This window comes from Crocodylus porosus, unplaced genomic scaffold, assembly GCF_001723895.1.
Source record: "Crocodylus porosus isolate Cpor-Errol unplaced genomic scaffold, CroPor_comp1, whole genome shotgun sequence".
Classification (NCBI taxonomy): domain Eukaryota; kingdom Metazoa; phylum Chordata; order Crocodylia; family Crocodylidae; genus Crocodylus; species Crocodylus porosus.
Genome location: NW_017728913.1, coordinates 19,156,577 through 19,167,045, shown reverse-complemented (window position 1 = coordinate 19,167,045; position 10,469 = coordinate 19,156,577). Strand labels below are relative to the sequence as shown.

Below are 10,469 nucleotides of genomic sequence, written 5' to 3'. Positions count from 1 at the left end.
TTGACTGTTAAAAGACTGTCTAACAATACCATGGGGAGAAACAAAGAGGATGAATGAGAAGAACTAAAGGGTCAGAATCAGCCCTAGCTATAAAGAGTCATTATGCCCATTAAGATAATGTTACATGCTTATGTCAGCTTTGGTATACAGTTGGTCATGTGCTATCAAAGCCAAATATATCCAAAATTTCCTCATGGGTTCCATGGTTCATGCTTTTGTCTTATAGCTGAAAACTCTGAGAAGTTGTATCAATGCAGATTATGTTAGTAAGTATTTATATGGGATTCCAAAAACACAGTTCAAGCAGATCTTGGTAAAAAATTTAGATATAATTTATATACCTTAAAGCTGTGTGAAATATTTATAGTGAAAACTGTAGTGATTAGGAATAGGGGATTATATCCCTTTAAATAGTTCTTGAGCCTTGCAATGGCATTACCATAGTGGGGGATCACTACAAACAGCCAGAACAGCAGTATGCATACTTAATTAGCCCCGGCACATTGTGACTGTTCAATAAATATATTTTTTTGAAACTCTCTATGCTTAAATATTTTACATGAATTATATTTGTTGGGTAAAAAGCAAAAGACTGCTTTTCTGTTTCTCTTGTTTCTGGTATTTTTTTTATGTTGGCAGAAAGTTTGCAAGGTGTCAGGATACTGATAATTGTAAGCCAGAGTCTAGCTGAGCAGGACTTTCACATCAACATTCTGCAAAACTGAAGACATATTTGACACGAAGCTAGTTAGAACTTGGCTATACTGCTCAGATCCAAATCTCAGTGACACAAGGTGCATTTTTGTGTGCATGTGTGAACTCACATATATAGAATCTGAAGAAGTCCACAGACCTCTGTGAAGCAATACAGTGTATCATTGTATAATAACAATCACACTCCTCACTTGTCCTCCAGAGATATCAAAGTATCCTATTATGAAGGGTATTGTTACCCAGGCTGCGGAGACAGAAATAGACACAGAGGTGTCAAGCGAAGTATCCAAGATCATAAGTAAAACCAGGCCATAGCTAGGCATGGAAACCAGAGCACTTAAGAATCAGTCCCATTCTCTAGCCATTGGACCGCACTGCTTCCCCACAGCTCTAATATAGGGTAGTCCTCAACCAGTAGTGTCACTAGGGGCAAATCACCCACTTTCTCCCTTTTAGAGTCTTTACAGTGAGTAAAAGGGTGCCCCCTTCCCCCTTCCCCCTGTAGCCCGGGTGTACACAGGTTTGTACTTCCTTCTACAATTGAGGGAATTATTGGCAAGGTAGTGTGCTGTGGAGGGACACAACAGCCCAGCAGCAGCCTCCATCCCCTATAGAGTCAGGTCCAGTCAATCCATTACTTAACTATATACAGATTTATTATTGCAACAAAACCATTAAAGGGTAAGGACATAGATTCTATATACATGTACAAATTTACAAAACAATAAGTGTGTATGTGTGCATGTACGTGCGCGTGTGCGTATGTGTGTGCGTGCGCGCATAGACATCTGGAGATGTAGGGATCTCGGAGCTTCCTGTTCTTGCTCGCCACTTTGATGACTAAAATGAAGAGGTTCAGATATAAATAAGAAGCTTGGAGGCTAGGTGTGTGTCTACAATGGGCTGCGAGCCTTCTCTATTACCTATTAAGCCAAGCACAGTGCTAGGTACCATGGTGCATAAGGTACCTAGCACCGCCTTAGGCACGGACAGGATTCCCCGCGTTAATGAATCAATTAAGTCCTTGAGTACCTGCCTGTGCCAGCACTGCAGTTGCAACAAAGTTGCTGGCCGTCTCAGATCTCTCCCTCTTTTTCTCAGCCCATTCGCTTGTCTGTCCTTTCGGGGGTGGGCAAAGGAGTGAGCTGCAGCGGGTTCTCTAGTCCATCCTGCCAATGGCTGGCCTTGGCAGGCCCTCAGTTACCTTGATCCGCTGCTGTGCCTGCTTCCAGGTGCTTGGGTGCTCCGCTCCTTTCTCAGCAAACGCAGACTCAGCTCCCGGCTCCTGCTCCCTTGTGAATGCCCGTAGGCAACGGGGCTCCTGGGTAATCCCCCTTTTATCCTGGCATGATTGCCAAAATGGATTCCAGGTATGATCCGATCTCTCTTCTGCCTGCTAAGTCTTCCCCTCGGAGAGTAACAGGACTCGTTCTTGAGTCCCCGTTACTAATATATATAGATATAGATATATATACACACACACACACACCCAGTTATCATTTAAAATACAGATGAAAAATAGAACAAACCAGACCAAAGCATATTGATTGAGCAACCTTATAACTCTATTCATATAGAAACTATTATTTCAAAACATTCACATAAACTGCAAGGCACAGTCCATATATATAATCAGCAGTCCTTAGACTACCTGGGTGCCCTCCAGGGCAAGGGCCCCACTCCCAATGTACTATTACAGGAAAGGAGATGGGAGGGGGAAGAAAAAGGAGAAGAAGACCCCAAAGACTTTTAAGCTTCCCTGCTATCACCCAGGAGTGGCCCATGTAGTGCCCCTTCGCAACCCTCGGGGGGTCCCTCCCCTGTGGGGACCCTCTCTCCAGGGTGACTTACTACTCCACAGTCCTGCAGGGTTGCCTCTTGTTCTTCAGGTCAAGCTCTGTTCCCCGCCGGGTTTTCCTGCCGCCTGACTCTGCTGCCACCGTTCTGGCTTAGGGTCACATGCACCGCTGTGTGTAGTGGGCACTTTGCCTTGTGCTAGGGGTTGGAGGCCTGGACAGCCTTATGCAGCACTGGGGCTGCTGTTCCTGGACCCTCTGGGCAGCATTGTCTGCACTGAGCTGCTGCCCCATGTCAGCAGCTGTAGACCTGAGCCACAGCAGCTCCCAGGTCTCTCACCCTCCATGCAGTGCCTTCTGCACCAAGCTCCCAGCCTTGTTCTAGGGGTTGAGGACCTGGGGCACCCCAGGGGCTCTAAAGATCCTGCTCCATGCACCGGCCTGTGCACCGTGTCTCTGGCTATACACCAGAGGTTGCAAACCCAAGCCGCCTCACACAGCTCCCAGGATCTGGACACCGTGTGCCGTGCTGCACACTGAAAGCATAACTGTTGGAGCCGTGCCACACTCCCTGCTGCTAGAAGTCTTCAGGGGCTCTTCCTGGGCTACTGCTGAGCTCTGATGAGCAACTCTCCTCAGCTCTTCTAAGCCTCTCTTCTCTGTCCCCAGTGCATCTCCCTTGTGCTGGGCACACAGCTCCTTTATATCCTCCAAGGCTCCACCCCTGAAGTCTTCCGGACCTGACAGTTTGCAGTCTTCAATCAGGTCTGGGGGAGCTCTTCTCTGCCTCCCCTCAGGAAAGGGGAGTGATGTTATTTCTCTTGGTGCCTCCTAATTGGTGGATGGGCTCCACCAGTCAAAACAGCAGGATCTCAAGCCTGGGACTCAACCCAAGCTCTGAAAAGTAAGCCTGCTACACCCCTAAAGCAGTTTTCTTATTTTCTCACAGGAGGTTCAGCCCTGCTCCCAGTAGCATGTCTGGGGCATGGAGGTGGGGCACAAATAGGATCCAATCCAAGGAGACTGTGCCACAGGGGTGCCATTGGACTCTCTCTGCAAGGACAGGGACAGATTAAGATTCACTGGGGCTTTGGGCCTGACTCCCCCCCGCCCCACAGCCTGGGGCCACCCTGACCCACACCCTGCTTCAAAGCCACGGACTCTGTCCCTGGCCGGCACAGTGGGAGCAGCAGCTGGAGTAGGACATGCTGTCCCCCAGGCCCAGGGCAGGAGCCACGGCCACCTCTGCCTGCAGGTCCATACTGGAGCTGGTGCTGGGAGTGCAGAGCTGCTGCCCACCAGGCATGTGCATTGTGGACTGAGCTCTGGGTATAGTTCCTCACCCTGCCATGACTCAGTCCAGCTGCAGCAGTGCCCAGTAAACAGCACCTGGCAGCCACAGCCCACCACGTTGTACTTGCTTGTCCCAGCCTGGCCGCCAGCTTTGTCCATACCAAGGCAGGAGCCCCTGGGCCCAGGCCTATCTGGCCCATGCATTAATTTGCCTATGTACATGGGGAAGTCTGCTGCTATTGCTGCTGCTACTGCTGAAGCCGCATTTGCTACAGCAGCAGCAGTGGAAGCTGCCCTCTTTGTGCAGATTACCCTGTAAATATGGTTTCCTTTCCCTGCCCTACCCACACCCTAGCACTAGTTTTTCAAAATACTGTTAATCTATGCCAGGCACTGAATGAGCTCACTACACATCTTCTTGTCCTCAAGCCCATTCTTTTTTCTTCCCGGCACTAGAAATGGTGTGAAAATCTTTTGCTCAGTGTTTTTGGAAGAAAGAAGACAGTGTTTCATATCACTAACCCATGATTTCTGTCTTGCAAAGAAGCAGTATTGATCAAAGGGTTATGAGATAATGATGTGGGACTTGGTTAAAATAAAAAAGGTGTTTAAAAAGGAGTAGGAATTTGGCAAGCACAAGAAAATATATAACAGTGCATCTGTAGAAATTTTATGAAGCAGCATAAAAACTCTTCTTCTCTCGCACGCAGCAAAGTATTAGTTCTTGATTTATTCTGCAACCCTATCCTAATGGTGATCTGGTGGTGTTGTGAGGAATGGGTATCCTGTAGGTTGCCTGCTTTTGAACTATCAGATCTGTTTTTCTAGTCTGATAATGTAACCACTTTTATTGTGAAATGCCTCCAAACCAGGACTTGAACAACTCCAAACTTTGAGGAAATTTTGCAGTATGCATGCCCATTGTATGATTCTCTGTGTCTTTGTCCAGTACAAACAACTGAAACATACAGTTTTTGAGTCCGGATAATTAAGCCAAGGAAGATTTTGTGTGATCAAAGTTCCATTATTCCTGAGATACATGAAGTCCAGGATCGCTCACATCACATTAATTTTTCAATTTATTTTATTATTAAATATTGAATTGTGTGTGCTGTGGTAAATTCATGTATATTATTTTGAACATTTCCATTTTGATCTGACAGCTAAGGTCAGCAGATTTGATTCACTCAGCTCTACAGTAAACTCTCAGATATCTCCTTTACTTAACAGGCTTCTAGATGTACTGCATTTGGCTTGCTTACAAAAATGGGCAAGAACGTATTGATTCATGATAGAGTAAGAGCAGTGATGTAGGAATGAGGTGAAACAGGTCACCTCCTACTAATTTTATTTTTATTTTTTCTCTTTAATTTCCCAAAGGAAATTGAAAGGTGCTCAAAATGACCTGCAGCATACTGTCATTTCAATCAGTTTCTACTGCAGCAGTACTAGACCAAGAAGAAATTACGTAACAGGATGAAGTGAAATAATCTAGGAACCAAATCAATTTACCATACGTTAGCATGCATTCTCTCTCTTCTTTCCTTTCTTTGATGTTGCTGCCCTAGATGATCATCTCCATGAGTGAGTCCTTCCTGATAAGGGTTCTTTGGATGCTCCCTCTTTGTCATAACGTATCACTCCTATCATGGATGGCAACGAAGGTTGCCATGCCCAGTGATAGCAGCACTTGCATCTGTTTTAAGAGCCATTCAGGAAAGTCAAGGGTGGCATGCCCATGACTTTGCTGCCTGCTCTGGCATGACCTGAAGGCAATGCCTACTGGAAGCAGTGTAAAAGCATCATAATATTGACCAATTTTGTTCCACTGGGTCATAAACAGAATACAATGTACAGTTAAAAATGTCTGCCTAGTCCTGAAAGTAGAACTTCACAAATTGTTTGAGGGGTGGAAGAGGAGGGGTCCAATCTCTGGTTATGATGCAAGTTTGACTGATTAATGTTTTTGTGCCCAACCCCTTGTGGGGTTATGTGCTTTTACTTTTTTTAAAGATTTTTTTTAAAAAAAAGATTTTGTAATAAAGGTCTTTTCTTCTTTTCACTCCTGCACTGTACTGTAGGAGCATTTATTGTGTGAAAAAATTGGCCAGCATGCACATTTATCCCTGTTGTATATGGGCTAGAGTTCTGTTGAACTGCATTATGTCATAGGCTCTACTGGATGCTGGGGATTTTCCTTAAGTGTGGGTGAATCTACATGAGATGCTGACTACACAGTAGCTGAAAAATATTGTGCAGTAGCACAGCACATCACAGCATGGACAGTGCTAATACACTACTGTGCAGTATATTAGGCTACTGTGCAGTAGTGTCACGTAAAAGACTTTCACCGGTGTTACTGAGCAGCAACTCTGGTTATTGTGCATCCATTTAGTATTTGCTAATACAAGTACTAAATAAAAGTGCAGTAGCATCTCATGCAGATATGCCCTATAAGTATTAGGTGCCTGTGACTGTCTGAGAAAAGGCATTTGAGTTCTATTGTACTGCTACTTCGAATTTCTGAAAAATCATGAATGTAACATAGTGGGCATGTCTACATGTGCCACTAGGGGGCAGCAATAAACTACAGAGCTTACTGCTTTGCACTTTATTGTTCCCAGGAAGCTTCTGGGCATGTGTCTGCATGTTTGCCCCCTGATCTCCAGGGGCCCAGATCTGGGCTGCAGTAGCTCCGGCTGGCATGGGGCCCAGGAGGTCAGCCTGTCAGGACAGGGCTGCTCCGACTGGTCTCAGAGTGCTGTGGAGGGGCTGGCTGGGTCATGAGAATGCTTCAGTACAGGGTTAGCGGGTAGGCCAAATGAGTGGCTCGTGGCTTCATCCCACACCCTACACTGGCTGAGCAGCATCTGTTGGTGCCCCTTCACTTTGGCACCCAGGGCAATTACCCCGCTCGCCCCAACTCTTGCTGTGGCTCTGGCTGCCGTGCACAAAAACCCTGCTGCAGAGTGGGTTGGTTTTTTTTGTGCACAGCAGCACATGTGTAGATGTGATAAATGTGCACACTGGACAATTTATGGTACAAAAAATGCTCCTACAGCACAGTACCAGAGTAGAAAGAAGAAAAGACTTCTTAAAGGTTTTTATTATAATATTTTTTAAGGTAAAAGTACATTACACCACAAGGGATTGGGCATGACAGCATTCATCAGTCAAATAATCAAAATTCATCAGTCAACTAATAAGCTACAGAGCAGCAGGGTAGTACTTATATTTACAAATCTTATACTGCTGTGGAGTTCATTAGTTTTGTGTGCCCTAATAGGGGCACCCCTGTAGATGCTGAGATGTTTACTGCACAGTTAATTAGTCAACTGCGCAGTAAACATCTCATGTAGATATGCCCAGTGAAAATCATTAAATCACAGTGGGCAGATATTTGAACAGTAAACTACTTTCACATTTCAAGGAGACAGATTTATTATAAAGTCAATTATAATAAACTATACAGATGTGCCCATTGCTAATTCTTGAATCACTAGTTGGCTATTCCTACAATACTGATTACTAAATATAAATAATTGTAGCCACTGTGGGTTTGCAGGCCCATGAATCTCATTACATAATTTCACAGGGGACAGGATACGTGGAGAAGAAATTGTCTAGATAGTTACTTATTTTATGTATGTACTAAATTAGGAAAAGAATATTTTGTAATATACCGCTGGTTGATTCCCCCCTCCCACTGCCACCCCATTTTCCCTTCCCCTTAAGCATCAGAAGCTGGACACATCTGGAGAGAGAACACTGATAAGATAGACCAGAGCCCTGGGATGGTGTAGAGAATTCAAATACCTAGGAAATGTCTTGCTCATATGATTGGTGTCATAAAGATCATCGTTTCAGGGACAGGAAACAAATTTCCTCATTTCAGAATGTCAGTGACCTTGGGAGTTTTGTCTTCTTCTGTAGCATGGGGCACGGATCACCTGTTGGGAGTTATCTGGGTACATCTTACTTAATCAATTCACTGCTATTGCAGAGGCCTGAGGCATCCCTGTCATTTTAGTGTTTCCTGTTCTATTCCAGTGGCCTGTAATTTAGTCTCCTGAAGAGCTAAATGTTTTAGTCTAACTAAATCTTTGGGCCTAACACAGCAAAAGCCATTCAATTTCACCATAAATACTGTATGGAGAAAACAGATCAGAACTTCTGGTCTTAAACTCTATGGGCATTTTTACACATGCTTTGGGTTGCAGCGCCGGACACTTTAATTAGCAAGCTGCTCTAATTAAAAGCGCCCACACATCATGTGTATCAGTGTCCCCATGCTGAAAAAATGGCAGCGGGGTGCTTTGAACTAAATCTCATCAAACGTGTTTTATTCAAAAGCGCCTTGCCACCATTTTTTCAACACAGACACTGATGCATGTGATGCAGAAGGTTGCTGGAGCATATCAATGTCCATGTTTGATTAATCATTGATTGATTCATGACATTGATTACCGAGTATTTACATGCCTATGAACACACTTCAACTAAAGCTTCCAGCAATAATTTAACTTTTTAATATTTTATTTCATAAGGATAATATGCAACTTTAGTTTTTAAATGTGACGTTGTAAAAGAAATTTACATAAAATAAAATTGCTAAGTTAGCAGTTTACCTACAAAGAAAAGTTGTAAATGGCACTGCATTGCTTTGTTACAGCATTTAATATACAATTTATATTTATATATCGTTGATCAAAGCAGCACTGTTGGATATCAGTGTTTTGTTTATGTACGGCTGGTTGATTCTGCATTGTTATTCAAAAAGAAAAGTTGTTTTCATTCAATTAAGTACACAAGAAATGTAGCAACTGTTTATACAGGTTGCAAGTTAAGAGATTCATTCTAAGAATTAAAGAGCAGAGATTATTTTTAGGGCGGGGTTTAAAGTGGTAACTAGGTAAATAATAGTTATGCATGCTACTTGGTTGGCTTCTTTTAATAAAATAAAAATCACTTCACTATCCTTTCAGTTGAAATGTGATAAACCAGAAGATTGCTTTATAATCAAAATATCTGACAAGATTCGCTGTTCCTATTTTATTCCAAATAATAAGAAAATATACCTGTGCTTGGATCCTCTTTTGCTTTACTGATGAGTCTTTATTGAAGTTTTATACTCTCCCAGTAATTCATTATATTTACCTCTGCATGGAAAATTTTGCAAATTGTGCGGGGCAGGGTAAACATATTCTTTAATAATAACTTTAAAATGTCTGTTTTTTATTCCCTCAAGCAGGATAGTGAAATTCTATATAGGGATGAGATGTGAAATTAAAGAGACCTACTTTCTCTTTTGAGGCAGTCCAGATGATTAAAAATTGGCTGTTAAAGGGGAGGCTACAGCTGCACATTAAGTGCAATACTGTTATTACTACCTATCTTTCATTTTAAATGACATTCTGGTTCATCAACAACTAATTCCACCAACTCTTCTGACACATGAGTTTTAGAAGTTGTCCCCAGGGGATAGACAAAATAAGATGGAGTATAAAAGGCTTTAACTGATTCTAATAACACTACTTTGCCATAAGAATCATTCTGAATTAAATTATTAATTTTAAAGCCTTGCATCAGCTGCAAAATTAACATTACTTTTTCTTTTCAGTCTTGTGAAGACCCACAGTGATACAAAAGAGAGAGAGCATGACTTTCACATATATTAAGGCACCTTTATCTGATGCTCGCAATGAAAAGAGGCCTTAAAATGGATATTAACTCAATAAGCAATGTAAAATGTAAATGAGAACTCAACTCAACTCAACATTTTTATTATCATAAATATATCTGTAGGAATTTGGTAAAATAAATGATATCTTTATGCGGCATCTGCTTCAGCTTTGTTTTATGCACTATTTGCTGTCAAATTCAGTCAGGGCCTGAGTAGTCATATAACAATTTTTTTATGTGGGTACCTGTATTGCAGCAGGGCCAGTGAAACCATATTTGTGGATGACTTTAAAGGGATTCCAAGATTGAAAGAACCAATTGTACATTAAACTAAAAATAGGAAATCTTACTACAGACAAAAAATGATGTCATGGCCAAAAAAGGATATTGATTAAGTTATTTCTTTGGGTAAGTGTGATCTTCTTGTTTGAGTTGCTGTGTTTTTTGGTAATGTAGCAAATTTGGGGAAAATTGAGCTGTCTTTTCTCATTCATGGTCTTCAAACATTATTCTGTGAGATTTCACAGGCGCACCTTCTGTCTATCTGTGTGATTAGAATGCAATTGCAGAGGGTCTCTAGCAATGTAGGATTTTCAAAGCATCTAAAGATTTCATTTATTTTCTCTTCATTAAGTCAGTAGGATTTGAATCCTTTACATCCCTTTTGAAAATTCTTGTCAGAGGAAGATGCAGAGTGTGGTAGAGATGCCAAACTGGACTTAAACAACCTGGCTTGTGTGTTAGAGGCCATTTAGTGACAACAGCATTAAGCTCAATATGGGCCAGTTTGCCATTTTCTTGACAGGAAAATTAGCTTGTATTGAACTATGTGCTGTTGTGTTTAGACTATTTATGGTACCCAACTCAACCAATTTAAAGCTAGCTTAGGTGTCATAAAATTACATTGCAGTTTTCACTTTAGCGATATTGTAGCACGTCAGGGTCCAAGGGGTGGCCATGATGTCCTCTGGTGGTTCTACAACT

At 42.4% G+C, this 10,469-nt stretch overlaps 1 long non-coding RNA gene across 1 annotated transcript in view; it reads left to right on the top strand.

Annotated features, from left to right (window-relative positions):
* Positions 1–6,091: 6,091 nt before the first annotated feature.
* Positions 6,092–10,469, top strand: part of LOC109309815 — a 12,848-nt gene continuing 8,470 nt past the window's right edge. Inside the window, exon 1 of the long non-coding RNA XR_002101058.1 lies at positions 6,092–6,226. This is a non-coding gene — a long non-coding RNA (uncharacterized LOC109309815). The remainder of the gene's footprint in view (positions 6,227–10,469) is intronic.